This window comes from Canis aureus, chromosome 1 (assembly GCF_053574225.1).
Source record: "Canis aureus isolate CA01 chromosome 1, VMU_Caureus_v.1.0, whole genome shotgun sequence".
Taxonomy (NCBI): Eukaryota; Metazoa; Chordata; class Mammalia; order Carnivora; family Canidae; genus Canis; species Canis aureus.
In genome coordinates this window covers 30,470,687-30,492,100 of record NC_135611.1, presented here as the reverse complement: position 1 = coordinate 30,492,100, position 21,414 = coordinate 30,470,687, and the positions used below count along the sequence as shown (strand labels likewise).

Sequence of the window (21,414 nt, the reverse complement as noted above, 5' to 3'; positions counted from 1 at the left end):
TTTACTGCAAATCCAGTTTGGAGCCGCCAGTAGGGGGTTAATCTGAGTTCTAGCCGGCACAATACTAGCGGCATCCGCAGACAGGCCTACAGTTGCTGCATAGGCACATTTGGCCCACGTTTCCAAAGAGGCAGTAGCTGTGACTGCAGAGAGCACACTGCCTGCCACTGCTGGACCATTAGTATGGAAATGAGGCATGTGTGTGACAGGTGGCCTTACAACCAACACAATTAACTTTCTCCATTAGCTGACGCTCTGACAAAACAGATGCAGCATCAATAAGCAACCCCCCTCCCCTCCAGAAAAGGAACGACACATTGCAAACCCCTTATTTATAAGGAGGAGCAGTATAATTTCTTCTATACACACAAAGTGGGTGGCACTGGAATTTGCTTTTGTCTTATTGCTGCAGTTGTTTATTTTTTTACATTTGCCTCGCATTAATATTGCAATGCTCCCACGGGTTAATTAGGGCTCCTGAAGTTAAAAAAAAAAAATCATCACAGAAGAAGAGAGTTAAAGTTGGTAAAACCAAACTGGAATTCTTTGCTGTGGAAAAGAAATGCACACCGATGATGATCTGACCTAGCTGTGGAGGAAATGGGGCAGGTTCAGAGATCTGCCATAGGGCCTTCCCACAGCAACAAAATCTAGAACCTGGACTCTCGCTTTTAAGAACGTTGTAGCTCAATAGGACATATTCACAATAAAGTGGAATACAATAATCTGGGAAATTAAAGTCACCTTCAGAAATTTGCTCTGTGTTTTTCACTAAGGACAAGGAGAAATCCAAGATTCTGGATTCTGAAGTCATGACAATAACTCCGCAGTGGACTGTATTTTTCTAATTGAGTTTACAACTTTCATCTTAACAGCTCACCTTATGCTTGTCTGGTGCTTTGGAATTCCTTCAGATCCAGAACTTCATTGCAGCAGAGCAATGCAGCTTTAACACAATAACTTTGCTATCATTGCTAAAATTAGAAATGTGGATATTTAACACATGTGGGCCATTGTTTAAGGGAGAAATCCCCCACAAACACAAAATTAGTCTGTTCCAGGCTTAAATTTCCTGTCATAAAATTCTTTTAGAATCTGAAATAGTTATTATACCCTCTGCTGTTCCTGATTTTACATGTGCTAAGCCGATCATCTAGAAAAAGTCTTCTTTCCCCACCTCAATGGAAATTCACTAATGTTTTTGCTGTGTGGCCTGAAGCTTCTTTGTAGAAGCTTGAATATGAGCAATTTAACAAATTTGTCTTCTAGTGAAGGAGGAGCTCAGTCCTGTTGACTTGTTCAGATGTTTGAGAGGTGGACCTTCCCTTCTGTTGTGAGGTGCCCTGGGCTACTGGAAGGAGAGGCACTAGTAGCTAGAGGCGAAGTAGTGGGAACCAGACCCAGGCTCTTATCCTTATTGTACCCTCTTCAAGACTCAGTGTCATCACTTGTAAATGGAAGTAAAATTGTACCTTTTAAGATGGTTAAAAGGAGACATTCAATGAGATCACATGTGTAAAACTGATTTGCTCCTTTTGTGTTAAATACTAGATTGTTTTGGAGGAGGGTGGCAGAGTCTCAGATACCAGATGTTACAGAGAGTCAGCACTTTCCATCATTTACTCTTCCAGAACCAGCTCGAATTCCCCTCACTTTCTCTGAAACTGTAGGCATTCCTTCAGGATTAAAGTGTCTACAACAAAATGTGTAATTGAGTCTTTCAAGAAGAAAAACATCCTATGAACACCCAATAAACCACCCTGGAACATTTAAATCATTGGGTTCCAATCCTTGCTGCACAAAAGTCACTTGGGGGCTTGTTAAAATATCCCTATCTGAGCCCCCACAAGCTGGTGAAATCGTGATCTCAGGGAGGGGTATCAGTCAGCAGTTCCTCCCTCTTTCCTACACTCAGCCCAAAGGCAACCAGTTCCTACTCTTTTTTCCCCAAATCTTTTATCTTTATCCCCTCAGCCCTACCCACTGGATGGTTTTCTTGACCTCAGGCATTCTCATAATAATCATCCTCATTGGGGTACCTGGGTGGTTCAGTGGTTGAGCATCTGCTTTTGGCTCAGGGCATGATCCCAGGGTCCTGGGATCAAGTCCCACAGCACATTCCCCTCAGAGAGCCTGCCTCCCTCTGCCTTGTCTCTGCCTCTCCCTCTGTGTCTCTCACGAATGGATGGATAAAAACCTTTTTAAAAAAATCATCATCCTCATTACCCCAAGATAAATATTCCTAAAAGATATCTTTGATCTTGTTACAACCCTGCTAACAAATGGCAGGGCTCTCTGTGCCTAACAACTATGGTTCTAAACTGGAGATCCAAAATTATAATGGAAAATCACAATAATACATTAGAAATTGTACATTGATCAGAGATCATGTGGTATGGGTTAATACAGAGTTTAATGTCCTTCTTTTGTGCTCCCTCCCTGACTTTGGAAAACAAATCCATCCTTCGGAGCTTATTTCTACCACAATACCTACCAGGGCAGCATTGTGTTTGGCTGGAATAGAGTGACCAGCCACTCCATTTATCCCTGGGCTCAGGGGTTCTCCAGGACATGGAACTTCCAGTACTAAGAGAGAAAAGTCTCCAGCATGAGTTAGTTACTCCAGGCTGGAATGATATCAATCTAGTGCAGTAACTTTTGAGTTATGAGCTCCCTCTCACAGAAAGCATACAAGCATCTACTCAATGATCAAATGTCACTATTTTTTTTAAAGATTTTATTTATTTATTCATGAGACACACACAGAGAGAGAGAGAGAGAGAGAGAGAGAGAGAGAGGCAGAGACACAGGCAGAGAGAGAAGCAGGCTCCATGCAGGGAACCCGATGTGGGACTCGATCCCAAGTCTCCAGGATCCCACCCTGGGCCAAAGGCAGGCGCTAAACGGCTGAGCCACCCAGGGATCCCCAAATGTCACTATTACAGCAAACTCCTATACTAGTAATTAAAGGTCAGCCTGGAAGACTTCTAAAATGTGTTTCCACTCCAGTCTTCTAGGTATTAAAAAGGTCTACAATTGGAATTGAGGACTTATTCTGGAATCCCTATTTAAATGATGGCATGGAGCAAAAGCTGTTATGATTTTTTTTCAGCATTGTTCCCCAGGACTTCCACAGTTCCTTATCTATGACAACAATCTCCTTATCTGAGCCCCCAGTGGTTTGCTAGGAGGGATCCATGTAGCAATGGTATTTTCCTGATGTACTATAGTCTGTATAAGGTGATGGAATCAAGAACTACCACTGGTACCAAGGGAAATAGGGTCCTTTGGCTTATGGGCAGACTTCCACAAGCTACTGAGGTTCACAATAAAGTAATAGGAGTTTATTGCTCTAGACAAATATCTGCAAGTTAATGACAAAGATCACTCAAGGCAATACTGAATTCTCCAAATAAGGCCCCCCAGTGTTATGGTATGTGATAATCAGAGAGGGCTCAGATTAGGAAACATGATGGGATATTGCAGGAAAGAGTATTTTTCCTCTTTCTTCATAAATCTTGGTCAGAATATCCATTTCTGATTTAGGCTGAAGATCTTCTTTACTTTAGTTCCCAAGGTTGCAGGAAGAAAACAGTTTTATTTTTAATTTTGTAGTTTTTGAGTATATAATACCTCAACAAATTTCACATTGCAAAAATGCAAAAAAAAAAGAAAAAGAAAAAAGTAACCTCGAAAACATTCTGCTAAGTAAAAGGAGCCAGATGCAAAGGGCACAGAGTATATGATTCATCAATATAAAATATCCAGAATAGATAAATCCATAGAGACAGAAGGAAGATGTGGTTGGCAGGAGCTGAGGGAGGGGTTGTGGGGAGAAGTTGGTTGATGGATAAGGGGCTTTACTTCGGAGAGATGGACAGGTCTTGGAGCTGGATAGAAGTAGGAGTTACATCACATTGTGAACACACAAATGCCATTGAATTGCACACTTTAAAATGGTTAGTTCTATATTATGTGACTTTCACCTCAATAAAGTACTATTTTTACATTAAGAGAGTAAATGTGTTCCCCTTTCCCTATTTATCAATCACCCAGTTCTCTCCAGAGGTAATCAATGCACCCAATTTCCTGTGTTTTTTTTTCTCATGTGTCAGTACTTTTAATGTTGTATACATCAAATTATAGTAAAAAGACAACTATAAACAACATGCAGCCCCTCTATTTTCATGAACAGCACAACAGATTACAGTAAACCGAGTTTATATTCCACCAAGTGTGGTTCTCCCATTAGTTCACTTTGCGACGGGTCATTAAGAATATCTTCAAATCCAATACTCTCATCATTACCCCTTAAAATATCCAATGAAAGGTTTGAGCTTGGAAGAAATGCACTGCCTTGAATTCCATTTGTAATTTAGTGGAGCGAACAGACCCTGGATGTTTCTTAGTGTAGAAAAATTCATTTTATCTTGGTTGAGCTGGAAATTTTTTTCTGATAATTCAGGAGGATGACTGGGCAAAAGTTCATTTTTCACACAAGGGAGACCTTTTCAAAGAAGATCATGCTGTTCTAAAGGTCCACTTGCTGAAAGTTCAGTAACTGGAATACTGTCCTTCATCTGAGATCCAAGTCCTCTGGCATTCATCCTCACTTGCTCTGTGAACAGCCGCTCGGCCCTATTACTGTCAGCCGACCCCGCCGCTCACGTCCGTTTCCGGGGTTCCAATTTCCTGTGTTTTCTTTCAGAAATACTGTATGCATGTTCGAAAAGATTCATATATATCTTTTCTGTCCTTCTTTTTACACAAATGATAACATTCAATGTATATTATTCTGTATTCAGTGATTTTACTTGTTTACTTAAAAACAAACCTTGGAAATCACGCATGTCAATATTTAATAATGTCAATAAATTAATTTAGCGGCTGCATAGTATTCCTGTGTGTGTGTGTGTGTGTGTATAAAATAATTTATAATCAATATCCTACTGATAGACTTTTGGATTATTTTTTAACTTCTGCTACGAGAAACAGCAAAACAATGAGGAATTTTGTGCATATGCCAATCTGCACCTAAGTGAGTATATCTGTAGGATAAATTCTTAAAACAAAAGCACTGGGTTGAAAGGTATGTGCACTTGTAATCTTGATGGGTAAAATCAAATTCCCTGGCTTAAAGATTGTACCATTTATTTTCCCACCAGTAATGTGTAAGAATGCGTGTTTTCCCGCAATCACTGACGAACAGATCTTTTTTTTTTTTTTTGCCAGAAATTTACTGTAGCAATATAAAAGGTAGTACATTCTTTAGTTTTTACAAATCTAGGCTTAGTTTAGTTTTGCTATGCTTTGTCTTGCTGTGCTATGCTATGTTAGTAAACATACCCCAAACTGGACTTTTCCTCTCTTTTCTCAAATTTACTCTCTAAACATTTATTGCTTTGAATGGTTTGGCCAATCTTCCTGAATAATAAATTCAGAACAGTTTTTGAATGACTTTGTTTTCTGGAAAGAAAATCTTTAAGTAAGTGTCAATAAAAATGATTACAGATGTGTTAGGTTTCAGTCTAGCAACAAACAGAGCAAACACTTGATAAAACCTTTCAGACCAACACCCAAACATAATCCAATAAATAGATATCAAGCATTTTCTACATGGAATAAGGAATTATGGAAGGAATTATGGAATTATGTCAAGTCTATGATGATACAATAAGGAACGAAATAAGGACAGACATATGAAGCAACATGGCAAATACTCTAAAAGGAAAAAGTGCCTTAAGAGGAAACATGATCTATATGTTCATGAGAGGGAAAGATACCTGAAGGGAAGCACCAGGAGTGTCATGGTGAGTGTTCCAATGGGTGTAGATGGGACTAACCGAATGAATGAGTGAGTGAATGAATGAATAACATCCTAAGAAAACATTTTAGCACATTTTTCTTGGTTTTATTTGTAGCAATGTATTTCATATTTTTTTGTTTTTGATATTCTAGGGTTTTTTAAAGATTATTTATTTATTTACTTGAAAAAGATAGAGAGCAAAGAGAGAGAGAGCTCTGCACATGAGTTGGGGGCAGGGCAGAGGGAAAGAGATACACAGACTCTTCATGAGCAGGTAGCCCTGGCACAACACAAGGCTTGATCCCAGGTCTCTGAGATCATGACCTGAGCTGAAAGCTGATGGTTAACTGACTGAGCCACCCAGGTGCCCCAACATTCTAGCTTTTATCTATACTTTTAAACATTAGTTACATGTATTTGCTTCCTTCTCCTAACTGAGGGATTCTCAGCATGTGGGTATTAATGAACCAACTCTGAGCCTAGAGAAACTGATCTATTCCTGAGAGAATAGCTTTCCTTTTATTAGCCCATGATTGGTACCCTAATTGCAACCTTATGGTCTGCTGTGAAATAAGAACAGTTCCATAGAGCATAGCATGGAGGGCCACATCTTAAAACAGCCCTTAAAATTATTTCACTATTTTTTTTAAATAAAATATGTTGTATAGACATGCAATATATCTCTTTGTATTTTTCATGGAAACATTTCATGTTTTCAGAAAATGTTCTTTTTTTTTTTTTTTTTTTTCTCGATTCTTTTTTTTTTTTATTGGTGTTCAATTTACTAACATACAGAATAACACCCAGTGCCCGTCACCCATTCACTCCCACCCCCCGCCCTCCTCCCCTTCTACCACCCCTAGTTCGTTTCCCCGAGTTAGCAGTCTTTACGTTCTGTCTCCCTTTCCGATATTTCCCACACATTTCTTCTCCCTTCCCTTATTTTCCCTTTCACTATTATTTATATTCCCCAAATGAATGAGAACATATAATGTTTGTCCTTCTCCGACTGACTTATTTCACTCAGCATAATACCCTCCAGTTCCATCCACGTTGAAGCAAATGGTGGGTATTTGTCATTTCTAATAGCTGAGTAATATTCCATTGTATACATAAACCACATCTTCTTTATCCATTCATCTTTCGTTGGACACCGAGGCTCCTTCCACAGTTTGGCTATCGTGGCCATTGCTGCTAGAAACATCGGGGTGCAGGTGTCCCGGCGTTTCATTGCATTTGTATCTTTGGGGTAAATCCCCAACAGTGCAATTGCTGGGTCGTAGGGCAGGTCTATTTTTAACTCTTTGAGGAACCTCCACACAGTTTTCCAGAGTGGCTGCACCAGTTCACATTCCCACCAACAGTGTAAGAGGGTTCCCTTTTCTCCGCATCCTCTCCAACATTTGTTGTTTCCTGCCTTGTTAATTTTCCCCATTCTCACTGGTGTGAGGTGGTATCTCATTGTAGTTTTGATTTGTATTTCCCTGATGGCAAGTGATGCAGAGCATTTTTTCATATGCATGTTGGCCATGTCTATGTCTTCCTCTGTGAGATTTCTCTTCATGTCTTTTGCCCATTTCATGATTGGATTGTTTGTTTCTTTCCTGTTGAGTTTCATAAGTTCTTTATAGATCTTGGAAACTAGCCCTTTATCTGATATGTCATTTGCAAATATCTTCTCCCATTCTGTAGGTTGTCTTTGAGTTTTGTTGACTGTATCTTTTGCTGTGCAAAAGCTTCTTATCTTGATGAAGTCCCAATAGTTCATTTTTGCTTTTGTTTCTTTTGCCTTCGTGGATGTATCTTGCAAGAAGTTACTATGGCCGAGTTCCAAAAGGGTGTTGCCTGTGTTCTTCTCTAGGATTTTGATGGAATCTTGTCTCACATTTAGATCTTTCATCCATTTTGAGTTTATCTTTGTGTATGGTGAAAGAGAGTGGTCTAGTTTCATTCTTCTGCATGTGGATGTCCAATTTTCCCAGCACCATTTATTGAAGAGACTGTCTTTCTTCCAATGGATAGTCTTTCCTCCTTTATCGAATATTAGTTGCCCATAAAGTTCAGGGTCCACTTCTGGATTCTCTATTCTGTTCCACTGATCTATGTGTCTGTTTTTGTGCCAGTACCACACTGTCTTGATGACCACAGCTTTGTAGTACAGCCTGAAATCTGGCATTGTGATGCCCCCAGATATGGTTTTCTTTTTTAAAATTCCCCTGGCTATTCGGGGTCTTTTCTGATTCCACACAAATCTTAAAATAATTTGTTCTAACTCTCTGAAGAAAGTCCATGGTATTTTGAGAGGGATTGCATTAAACGTGTAAATTGCCCTGGGTAACATTGACATTTTCACAATATTAATTCTGCCAATCCATGAGCATGGAATATTTTTCCATCTCTTTGTGTCTTCCTCAATTTCTTTCAGAAGTGTTCTATAGTTTTGAGGGTATAGATCCTTTACATCTTTGGTGAGGTTTATTCCTAGGTATCTTATGCTTTTGGGTGCAATTGTAAATGGGATTGACTCCTTAATTTCTCTTTCTTCAGTCTCATTGTTAGTGTATAGAAATGCCACTGACTTCTGGGCATTGATTTTGTATCCTGCCACGCTACCGAATTGCTGTATGAGTTCTAGCAATCTTGGGGTGGAGACTTTTGGGTTTTCTATGTAGAGTATCATGTCATCGGCGAAGAGGGAGAGTTTGACTTCTTCTTTGCCAATTTGAATGCCTTTAATGTCTTTTTGTTGTCTGATTGCTGAGGCTAGGACTTCCAGTACTATGTTGAATAGCAGTGGTGAGAGTGGACATCCCTGTCTTGTTCCTGATCTTAGGGGAAAGGCTCCCAGTGCTTCCCCATTGAGAATGATATTTGCTGTGGGCTTTTCATAGATGGCTTTTAAGATGTCGAGGAATGTTCCCTCTATCCCTACACTCTGAAGAGTTTTGATCAGGAATGGATGCTGTATTTTGTCAAATGCTTTTCTGCATCCAATGAGAGGATCATATGGTTCTTGGTTTTTCTCTTGCTGATATGATGAATCACATTGATTGTTTTACGGGTGTTGAACCAGCCTTGTGTCCCAGGGATAAATCCTACTTGGTCATGGTGAATAATTTTCTTAATGTACTGTTGGATCCTATTGGCCAGTATCTTGTTGAGAATTTTTGCATCCATGTTCATCAGGGATATTGGTCTGTAATTCTCCTTTTTGGCGGGGTCTTTGTCTGGCTTTGGAATTAAGGTGATGCTGGCTTCATAGAACGAATTTGGAAGTACTCCATCTCTTTCTATCTTTCCAAACAGCTTTAGGAGAATAGGTATGATTTCTTCTTTAAACGTTTGATAAAATTCTCCTGGGAAGCCATCTGGCCCTGGACTCTTGTGTCTTGGGAGGTTTTTGATGACTGCTTCAATTTCCTCCCTGGTTATTGGCCTGTTCAGGTTTTCTATTTCTTCCTGTTCCAGTTTTGGTAGTTTGTGGCTTTCCAGGAATGCGTCCATTTCTTCTAGATTGCCTAATTTATTGGCGTATAGCTGTTCATAATATGTTTTTAAAATCGTTTGTATTTCCTTGGTGTTGGTAGTGATCTCTCCTTTCTCATTCATGATTTTATTAATTTGAGTCTTCTCTCTCTTCTTTTTAATAAGGCTGGCTAATGGTTTATCTATCTTATTAATTCTTTCAAAGAACCAACTCCTGGTTCTGTTGATCTGTTCCACAGTTCTTCTGGTCTCGATTTCGTTGAGTTCTGCTCGAATCTTTATTAACTCCCTTCTTCTCTTGGGTGTAGGATCTATTTGCTGTTTTTTCTCTAGCTCCTTTATGTGTAAGGTTAGCTTTTGTATTTGAGTTCTTTCCAGTTTTTGAATGGATGCTTGTATTGCGATGTATTTCCCCCTTAGGACTGCTTTTGCTGCATCCCAAAGATTTTGAACGGTTGTATCTTCATTCTCATTAGTTTCCATGAATCTTTTTAATTCTTCCTTAATTTCCTGGTTGACCCTTTTATCTTTTAGCAGGATGGTCCTTAACCTCCATGTGTTTGAGGTCCTTCCAAACTTCTTGTTGTGATTTAGTTCTAATTTCAAGGCATTATGGTCCGAGAATATGCAGGGGACAATCCCAATCTTTTGGTATCGGTTCAGACCCGATTTGTGACCCAATATGTGGTCTATTCTGGAGAAAGTTCCATGTGCGCTTGAGAAGAATGTGTATTCAGTTGAGTTTGGATGTAAAGTTCTGTAGATATCTGTGAAATCCATCTGGTCCAGTGTATCATTTAAAGCTCTCGTTTCTTTGGAGATGTTTTGCTTAGAAGACCTATCGAGTATAGAAAGAGCTAGATTGAAGTCACCAAGTATAAGTGTATTATTATCTAAGTATTTCTTCACTTTGGTTAATAATTGATTTATATATTTGGCAGCTCCCACATTCGGAGCATATATATTGAGGATTGTTAAGTCCTCTTGTTGAATAGATCCTTTAAGTATGATATAGTGTCCCTCTTCATCTCTCACTACAGTCTTTGGGGTAAATTTTAGTTTATCTGATATAAGGATGGCTACCCCTGCTTTCTTTTGAGGACCATTCGAATGGTAAATGGTTCTCCAACCTTTTATTTTCAGGCTGTAGGTGTCCTTCTGTCTAAAATGAGTCTCTTGTAGACAGCAAATAGATGGGTCCTGCTTTTTTATCCAGTCTGAAACCCTGCGCCTTTTGATGGGGTCATTAAGCCCGTTCACATTCAGAGTTACTATTGAGAGATATGAGTTTAGTGTCATCATGATATCTATTCAGTCTTTGTTTTTGTGGACTGTTCCACTGAACTTCTTCTTAAAGGGGAATTTTAAGAGGCCCCCTTAAAATTTCTTGCAGAGCTGGTTTGGAGGTCACATATTCTTTTAGTTGCTGCCTGTCTTGGAAGCTCTTTATCTCTCCTTCCATTTTGAATGAGAGCCTTGCTGGATAAAGTATTCTTGGTTGCATGTTCTTCTCATTTAGGACCCTGAATATATCCTGCCAGCCCTTTCTGGCCTGCCAGGTCTCTGTGGAGAGGTCTGCTGTTACCCTAATACTCCTCCCCATAAAAGTCAGGGATTTCTTGTCTCTTGCTGCTTTAAGGATCTTCTCTTTATCTTTGGAATTTGCAAGCTTCACAATTAAATGTCGAGGTGTTGAACGGTTTTTATTGATTTTAGGGGGGGATCTCTCTATTTCCTGGATCTGAATGCCTGTTTCCCTTCCCAGATTAGGAAAGTTTTCAGCTAGAATTTGTTCAAATACATATTCTGGCCCTCTGTCCCTTTCGGCGCCCTCGGGAACCCCAATTAAACGTAGGTTTTTCTTCCTCAGGCTGTCGTTTATTTCCCTTAATCTATCTTCATGGTCTTTTAATTGTTTGTCTCTTTTTTCCTCAGTTTCCCTCTTTGCTATCAACTTGTCTTCTAGGTCACTCACTCGTTCTTCCACCTCGTTAACCCTCGTCGTTAGGACTTCTAGTTTGGATTGCATCTCATTCAATTGATTTTTAATTTCTGCCTGATTAGCTCTAAATTCTGCAGTCATGAAGTCTCTTGAGTCCTTTATACTTTTTTCTAGAGCCACCAGTAGCTGTATAATAGTGCTTCTGAATTGGCTTTCTGACATTGAATTGTAATCCAGATTTTGTAACTCTGTGGGAGAGAGGACTGTTTCTGATTCTTTCTTTTGAGGTGAGGTTTTCCTTCTAGTCATTTTGCTCAGTGCAGAGTGGCCAAAAGCAAGTTGTATTGGGAAAAAGAGAAAAAGAGAGGAGAGAAAGAAGGAAAGAAAAGAGAAAGAGAAAAAAAAGGGAAGAAAAAGAAAAAAAAACGAAAAAGAGAAAGAAAAAGAAAGGAGAAAAAAGGGGGGTGGGGGAAGGAAACAAATCAAAAAGCAAAACAAAACAAAAACAAAAACAAACAAACAAAAAAAGAACCACCGGGGAGTATCTTCTGATTCTGTGTTCTTTAAGTCCCTTGGCTTCTCCTGGAAGTTGTCAGTCTAGCTGGTGTTCTGGGGGAGGGGCCTGTTGTGCTGATTTTCAGGTGTTAGCAGTTGGGGGAGCTGCTGTGCCCCTGCCTGATGCAGGGCTCCGTGGGGGTTGTTTACCCCGTGAGGCCGCAGGAGGAACAGCCCCAGTGGCGGGGCAGCTCTGGAAACCTGGATTCAGCTCCCGCAGGAACTCCGTCTGCAGGGCCTGGAGGCTCCGAGGCGGGGCCGCTGATCTGCTCAGCTGGGGCAGGAGCGTCCTTGCTGTCCTGGGCCCTCCCCGGCCTCTGCCTGTCCCGGGGGAGGCCGGATCCTGGGCTGTGTCCGGGCGCCCTGTGCTCCGGGGTCTGCGCTGTTGGATTCGCGCTCCCGGGCCGCGCAACCCCCTCCGCGGAGCAGCCGCCCAAGCCCCTCCGAGCTGCTCCCGGGGCCGCGCAGCCCCCTCCGCACGGAGCCTCTTCCTCTGCCCGAGCCCCTCTGAGCTGCTCCGGGTCCCGCCGTGCGCGCTGCAGCCCTTAGGGAGCTCGGCGCACTCTCCTGGGCGCGCAGTTGCTGTTACTGTCCCCGGGAGCCCAAGGGCATCCTCGCCCTCCTGGGTCCTGCTCCAACTCCCCGCGAGCCCCTTTCCGCCCGGGAAGGTCGGTGCAGCTCCTGCTCCTCCGGGACGGGGCTCTCCTGTCCTGGGGACACTCGCCCCGGCCTCAGCCCGGCTCCTCGCGGGGCCCCTCCCCCTTGGAAGCCTTTGTTCCTTTATTTCTTTTTCCCCGTCTTCCTACCTTGATAGATGCGCGAACTCTTCTCACTGTAGCATTCCAGCTGGTCTCTCTTTAAATCTCAGGCCGAATTCATAGATTTTCAGGATAATTTGAAGGTTTTCTAGGTAGTTTGGTGGAGACAGGTGATTTGGAGACCCTACTCTTCCGCCATCTTGCTCCTCCTCCCCAGAAAATGTTCTAATAAGCCTAGTAAGTTACTTATTGTTCAAACTTTTGAGTGTTCTAGAAATGAGCACAAAAATCAATGTTACTGGTGTTCTATATAGTGGCAATATATAGTGGCAATGTTACTGGTGTTCTATATAAATTAATTTGAAATACAAATTCATGGCAAAAATTCAGTTAAAAATAAATATGATTCTGGTTGGATAAAGTCGAATTTATTTGTTGTTAAAGCATAATGCCAGTGTGCTAGGACCTATGGCTGAAAAAAGTAATTCAAAATCACTCATTTAGGAAGATACCTGTTATTCCTAACTTCAAGAAAAACCCACTGGAACTAAAGACTTAATCTCTAAAGTCATCAAGCAATGCCTTGTATATGCAGCAAAATTGAGGTAAGATGATTTTACATTTAAAATCGACAGATTATTCAAACCTCTTAACAGAGAAATGGCTTTTATGAGCCTCAGAAGTAGAAGCCAGATAGAAAGAAAATGCAGGAGAGCCCCAGTGGCTCAGTGGTTTAGCGTCGCCTTCAGCCCAGTGCGTGATCCTGGAGACCCGGGATGGAGTCCCACATCCGGCTCCCTGCACGGAGCCTGCTTCTCCCTCTGCCTGTGTCTCTGCCTCTCTCTCTCTCTCTGTGTCTCTCATGAATAAATAAGTAAAAACTAAAAAAAAAAAAAAAAAGAAAATTACTCAAACAGTAGTATTTTTTTGTTCAGTTTAATGAAAAGATAAACCATTTGATTTGATCAAAACTTTTTAAGAAACCATTATTAACTAGATTAATTCTATCTGCCTCCAGAATACGTGCAAGATTATATTTAAAATGTTCATTTCCTTAGACGCACAGGTGCTGTGGCTAGGGCAGTGATCATGGAGATTCCAGGTTGTCACTTCCGTCAACGTGGTGCCCCTTCTGCCCAACAACAGGGAAACCAGTACCTTTGTGGTCCTCCTCTGCCTTCTTTTACATGAAAGAATCAGATCTTTCTCTCTAAGAGTGAGCACCTTCCTTAGTTCAAATTGCTAAAACAAATACCATAGACTGAGTGTCTTATAAGCAGCAGAAAACTATTTCTTATGGTTTTGGAGGCTGGGAATTCCAAGATTAAAGTGCTGGCAGATTCAGTGTCTGGTAGACGGCCAGTTTCTCACTGTGTCTCTATGCAGTGAAAGAGTGAGTGATCTCTCTGGTGTCTTTTTTTTATATGACTAGTAATGCCAGTCATGAGCTCCACACCTCATAACCTACTTACTTCCCAAAGATTTCACCTCTAAATACCATCTCACTGAGAATTAGGTTTCAAAATATGAACTTGGGGTGAGGGTATACAAACATTCAGACTGTAGCATCTAGATATGTCATATAAGTAGACTCATGCAGTATTTGTCCATTCATGACTGGCCTATTTTCCATAGCATGATGTCCTCATGATCCATCCACATTGTAGGATGTGTCAGAATGTCCTCCCTTTTCAAGGCTGAATAAGATTTTAGTGTATGTGTTTATTTAGTTGGTTTGTCCATTCGTCCATCAATGGACACTTGGATTGCTTCCACCTTTTTCTTATAGCAAATGCTGCATTGAACATGAGTGTGATGAATCTGCTCTTATCACAGGCTTGGTCATTGTCTTGGGACATATTTTTGTTCTGTCCTTTGGCTGCAATAAATTCATGGGCTCCCCTACTTTGATAGGATTAGTTGGGTCAGGAATCGAGATGAACCAAATCCATCTCTCCTCCTTATGTCCCCATTCCTAACTCTCAAATGTGCGAGCAGCATAGAACGGCAGCTCTAAATGCAGTCAGCAACTTCTGGGATTCAGGACAAGTTTTTCAGGAGCCCCCATTCCCTTCTCTTTGGCCTCTGTCTTTGCACCACAAGGGGGCTTCCCTTTTCTTCCTATACTGTGGGAACACCATGTTGAAACCTTTGAAAAGAAGCTGCTCTTCTGGGAGAACTATTCATTTTCATATTACTATACACATTGCCCAAGTCTGCAAAATGTTTTGCATTTCAGCAGCATTGTCTTCTTAGACTTCAGGACAAATCGAAGGAGGGATTCCTTTCAGTGGGTTGGTTGGCATAATCAGCTCTACTAGTCTAACATGCATGACTCAATTACACAAGAGTTAGCTAATGAGCAATAGAGAAGAAGTTACAGGTGAAAGCAAATGTGCCTAAATGAATCAAGTGTTGCTTTTCAGATGCCCACCGTTCAACAAAGACCTGGCAAGACATTTTCTTCACTGGGTATGAATCATCCAGATAAAAGGGGAAAACTAGGGCCACCTACGTTCAGAGCTTGTACAGTATGACCTCAAGGTCCAACATCTACCAGGAGCTTCCTAGCAAAAGGCCAAGCTCCCAAGAATAAAAGGGCTTACACATCAGCATTAAATAATTCTCTTAGAGATGCAAATTTCTAATTAGTTACTGTGGCAACTGTAGAAGCCTAGAAGTAAGCCCCTCACACAATGAACCTGAGAGTTTACTTTTTTGATTTACTATAGGTCCCAAAAGACGCAGGGAGGAAGAAAATAAATATTGCTTTAACTGTGACAAGACAATAAAGTGCAACAAATAAAGAGATTTCATCCTTTTGTTCATATTTCTGCAGGTTGAAGAGGAACATTATATGTGACACAGTCCTGCTGCAAAAAGAACCAATTTCTTAAAGGCTTCAGAAAATCATAACTGCTGACTGTTATAAACATGACCCAGACATAAACACACTATTTCTTAACCTACGTTGACATTTTTACTTCTTTAAAGTGAATTTGGTCTAAGATTTCAAAACAGTGTGTTTTGGTGGAGTGACTTTACTGTTTGTTTATTTTGAATGTTGCTTTTTTTGTTCTTTTAAAATGATGTATAGTTCTCCAAACCTTGTATTTAGTATGGGGAAAACAAAACCTTTATGTTTTGTGGAGATTTTCTCTCCAAAATCTACTTATTGGAGAATGATCTATTCCCAACTTTGAATAATACGTGAAAAAAAAATAGGATAAAAGGGCTACAAGAAAGTTTGTGGCATCAAGAATAGAATATTAATTTTAAGGAGACATGAAATGACAAGAAAATTTTTTTCCAATTGAGTTTTTTTTTTAATTTTTAGGGCTAATTATTTAAATTAAAGTTTAGGAGACAAAAGCAAAACTGTGTTCCCCCTTATCTTTCAGAGGCAGGGCAAAGAATGATTCTTGTCAACAAACTGGGCAGTATTTTCTCTGTGAAATATATTACATTTATCTATCTTCTTTCCTAAGTGTGGCAGGTCAAATTTAGAGTGCTAATACATGCTCAGTGTAATTCAGATCAAACCCTGGAATCTTATGACTACACTTTGTTTAGATTGTGAACTCCTATATTATGTAAATAAATAACAGCTGAAAACTAAATGCATTGGAACAAAGCTAGATATGGCTACTATTTGAAATAAAGGAAAAATCACCTTGCATGCTTTTTCTAAAATTTCTTTCACACTCACTACCCCCTCCTCTCTTCCCTCCACAGAAACGTCTCTCCCCTGCAGCTCTTCCCAAGTTCAGACACACTCTAGCCTTCTTTCTCATCGAATTGCAGTTACTCAGTGTCTCAATCTCTACTCTACTCTACTCTGTGGGAGAGTATATAACTTAACATACATTTTCCTATTCAGGGGAAGGGAATTAGCTTAAGGAGTCCTCAGGTTGGATACTTAGTTTTTAATGGGAGTTTCCATAGACACAATAACTTAATCCAAAGAAGTCACTTTGTTTTATGTAGAACTGGAGCAATCACACTTTTTGGTTCATACCATACTCTCATTGACCCATGCAAGGTTCTCTTTTATTTGTAGATGTATTTGTATTTAATAATGTAATAAATATCATAAATTTACTACCCAAATTGGGGAACCTCTATTGCCCGTGTAGTTCTTCATTTATCCTTCTATCTTCCTCAAGTCATGATAACCCCAAGTGATTTTAATAATCATACCACATTTTGGGATGCCTGGGTGGCTTAGTCAGTTAAGCATCCCACTCTTGGTCTCAGCTCAGGTCATGATCTCAGGATCCTGAGGTAGAGCCCAGCATGCGTTTGAGCTCAGTTGACTTCTGCTTGAGATTCCCTCCCTCCCTTTCAGCCCCTCCCCCCACACTCGTGCACATGCTCTCTCTTTCAAATAAACAAATCTTAAAAAAATCATACCACATTTCTATCATCATCATCATCACCACCATCAGCATCATTACCATCATCTCCATTCCCATTTTCATAATCATATCATGCCTCTATGTATTTTTAAAAGTGTACTTTTTAACTTTAACACACTGTGTATCATCTCAGGGGAAATGTACCTTTTCATTCAATGTTATGTTCCTTCAATTAATCCATTGTCCTGCAATGCTGTAATTCAGTCATTTGACTTATATATTATTTTTTTTCCGATGCAAACACATGACTTATATATTATTATATTGTATAAATATGCCACAGTTAATTTGTATAATCTCTTTGATTTGACTTATGAATACTAAGAACATTTTCTACATATTTTCAGGTATCATGACAGCTTACTAGAAGAGAAAATGCTAAGTCAAAGGATATGTGAATTTCAACTTTGTAAAATAATGGCAAATAGCTTTCAAATAACCTATTGATTTATGTTCTGATCAGAGAAATTTAAGAGATTAATATCCTACATTGTCCACCATTAAATATTATTAGGTTATATTTTTGCAGGAAGCAACTTTAATATGAGGAAATTTAACATGAGTTAACTATATTCCGAAAATGGGATTTATTGCCTCTAAATTCAAAGATTTACATCAAGTAAGTACAATTCTCTTTCTTAGTGGTAGGAGATCTGAGGTACAATAGCTAATCTTTTATCTTAGAGGAATTGTCCTAGCATGTCTAAGGCCCCTGGACTACTAAACATACTATGTGTCAGGTCCCTGAATCTTCATAAGATTTATCTTCTATTTTGTAGCACTTTACTAATATATCCATGGCATTAGCCACTTTCTTCTTAACTAGTCCAATTTTATCTCATTAGTATAATATACCAGCATGATATTATGTAGACTATGAAGAATTAGGGTCCCTGAAGACAAAGTCATAACAGCAAGCAGGAGAATTAACATAGTGCTGGGGAAAGAGTGAACATATACTACTGACATTGCCAAGAAAAAGCCAACTTGTTTTTGTCTTCCCTACTGATAGAATAAACAATTATGCATTCAGAAGATCAATAAGCTGTGTTGATCTACTGCTGTAAATCATTACATTTGAAATGGCAGCTCAGCTGCAATTGGGGCTACCACACAAAGTGATCCACTGTTATTTGCTATGATCTATTTGAGTTTTGAAGGGGATGAGGTGATTGCAAATTCTTTGATCGAGCTACATCATTCCATTCTAATCATATTGCCTCCTTTTCTGAATGTAATCTCCTTCTACTTTCTCTTATGATTGGATTTAGGGGCTATCCAAATAATCTAGGATAATATTCCTATGTCAACATATTTAACTTAATCACATCTGCTAATAGTCCATTTTCTTTTCTTTTTTTCCCTCCATTTTCTTATAACACAACAGGTACACATTCCAGGGATCAGGACCAAATAGGATTAGCTCACGCCTTTAAAAAAAAAATTGAAAAGTTTCAATTTTTCAATTGAAATTGAAAAATTGAAACTTGAGTTATGGGTTAATGACTTCATGTTAATAAATTTTCATGCTCTAGCCTTATATGGTGTCCTCCCCCATCTTCTTGGTCCAACACCCTCAGGACCCTTTCTCACTTGTAATCCCCCAGTGCTTACAGGTATTAATAGCCAAATCTTGTGATTCTTTTGATATATAAGTTATTTTCTTTTTGAATAAGTACTGACCTACTCTATGCAGGCTGTGTGGAGACCTGGCCCTGGTTATGGCCCTGAGGGCAATGAGTGGTGTGGCAGGTGAAGATCTTGAGAAGATTAAGCATTATTTTATGGGTGCCTATAAGGTATCAAGTCTATTGCTTTGCACCTAAGCAAGAGGCAGTTTTGAAGTTACAAAGGAAACTGGGGATTTATTATTCTCAGGCTTGTCCAATTAAATGTCCCTATTCAAGATTTCAAGGTCCCATTCTTTTCTTATAAAGACTCCAACTTTGACAGAGGAAATCTGCCAAGGCTGCCCATTTGTCTTCTCTACAGATGTCCCACACTTACAATGATATCCTTGGCTTCATTTTCACCACAGCTGTCTCTGTCACCACAGAAAATGAGAGTCTTCTTAAATGCTTTTGTAGAAGTCCCCTGGATCTCATGTCAAGCTTTGAGTTGACAGTAGCTGCTCTGAGCCCATCATTTCCTTTTTCCAAGACTTTTGTTAACAAAAGTCGGCTCATTCCACAATTCATATAATTAGCATTAGCCCATGTAATCAAATTCTAAAGCCACTGCATATCTCAACCCATCACCTTCCATCCTTACTTCATCCTAATTAATTCTAGAGGAAAGCTTTAATTATTGCCAGGTGTTGTCACCACCCAACAAGTGGTCCTTACTGATGTCAGCCTGATAAACAATCCAGCTAAATATCTCACTCTGAGCATGTTTTCTAGGGTCACTCCTGATACCAAGTCTTTTACCTTGGGTTCCTCCAGACATATGAGGTTGAAGAAAGATGTCTGTGTCATAACTTTATTAGAGAATTCAGTCACAGGGAAACAGAATACAAGGCTGCACTATTGAGTTGTCCATTGCTAAATGGGACTAACTATTCCATCTCATGGGATCATCCTTTGAGGAGCAATATAACCTACATTTGGACAGTCTGCCCTGGGGGAAAAAAGGGGTAGTTAACTTTATGGCTTTCATCTCCCATTACTTAAAGAATGCCTCATGGGTGGTACATGCATGAGCACCAAGCAAGGTATTTGGGTGACTCACAATTTGGACCAGGAGAGGACCCCTGGGCTGGGAAGCAAAAGGTACATGAGATCAGACATGAGGTGAGGCACTGTTAGGTTCCACAAGTATAAAGCCAGAGCCCACATGTATGTAGGACTGCTATAGCAACAGGAACAACAGGCAAATTAGAATTGGAGAATCCAAAGTGGTGCTTAAAGTGATTGGTAAACTGGTCAATATTAAGTGCTATATAAATTGATGTTCATTATTATGAATATTTGAGGCTGAGGATACAGCAGTGAGGCAGACAGCCAAAAATTCTGCCCCTCAGGCTGATATTTTAGTAGGGAAGATGGTTATAAACCAGATAAATAAGGAAATGTTTACTCTACAGGATTGTCCTAAGTGTAAAGGAGGGAAAAAAAATCAGAGAAGAATACAAAACATCAGGAATGAAAGTGTCTTAGTCCATTTGTACTGCTATCACAGAATACCATAGACTAGGGGGCATATAAATAACAGAAATTTATTTCTCACAGGTCTGAAGGCTGGAATGCCCAAGATGAAGGTGCTAGCAGATCTGGTAACTGGTGAGAACCCCTTCCTAGTTCTTAGACAGCTGGCTTTGCACTGAGTCTTCACATGGTAGAAGGGATAAGGGAGCTCTTTGGAGTCTCTTTTATAAGGGCACCAATTCAGGTCATGAGGGTTCCAGCCTTATGACCTAGCCTCTTCCCTGAGGTCCTACCTCCAAATTCCATCACATTGTGAATTAAGTTTCAACATATGAATTTGGGGAGACACAAACATTCCGTCAATAGCAATGTTGAAATGATAGACTGGATGACCACAGTAGGTCTTATTGACATGATGAGTTTTGAATAAAGATCTGAAGAAAGATGACACTAAATTCATTTCTTTCAATAGTTACTCTGAATGTGAATGGGCCAAATGATCACATCAAAAGACACAGGGTTTCAGACTGGATAAAAAAGCAAGACCAATCCATTGCTATCGTAAAGAGACTCATTTTATTTTTTGTTTATTTTTTTAAATGTTTCTTTTTTTAAAAAAATGATTTTATTTATTTATTCAGGAGAAACGGAGAGAGAGAGAGAGAGAGAGGTAGAGACACAGGCAGTGGGAGAAGCAGGCTCCGAGCAGGGAGTCCGATGTGAGACTTGATCCCAGGTCTCCAGGATCATGCTCTGGGATGAAGGTGGCACTAAACCGCTGAGCCTCCCAGGCTGCCCAAGAGACTCATTTTAGACCTAAGGACACCTCCAACCTGAAAATGAAAGGTTGGAGAACCATTTACCATTCAAATGGTCCTCAAAAGAAAGCTAGGGTAGCAATCCTCATATCAGATAAATTAAAGTTTATCTCAAAGACTGTAGTAAGAGATGAAGAGGGACACTATATCATACATAAAGGGTCTATCCAACAAGAAGACCTAACAATCATGAATTTTTATGCCCCTAATGTGGGAGTTGCCAAGTACATCAATCAATTAATAACCAAAATGAAGAGATATTTAGATAATAATACAGTAATAGTAGGAGAATTCCACACAGCACTTTCTGCAAATGACAGATTTTCTAAGCACAACATTACCACAGAAACAAGGGCTTTAAATGATACACTGGACCAGATGGATTTCACAGATATATACAGAACTTCCCACCTGAATGCAACTGAACACACATTCTTCTCAAGTGCACATGGAACTTTCTGAAGAATAGACCACATAGTGGGTCA

At 39.9% G+C, this 21,414-nt stretch overlaps 1 pseudogene; it reads right to left on the bottom strand.

Moving 5' to 3' along the window:
• Positions 1-4,109: 4,109 nt before the first annotated feature.
• Positions 4,110-4,742, bottom strand: LOC144282513 (proteasome maturation protein pseudogene; annotated as a pseudogene).
• Between the last annotated feature and the right edge of the window lie 16,672 nt (positions 4,743-21,414).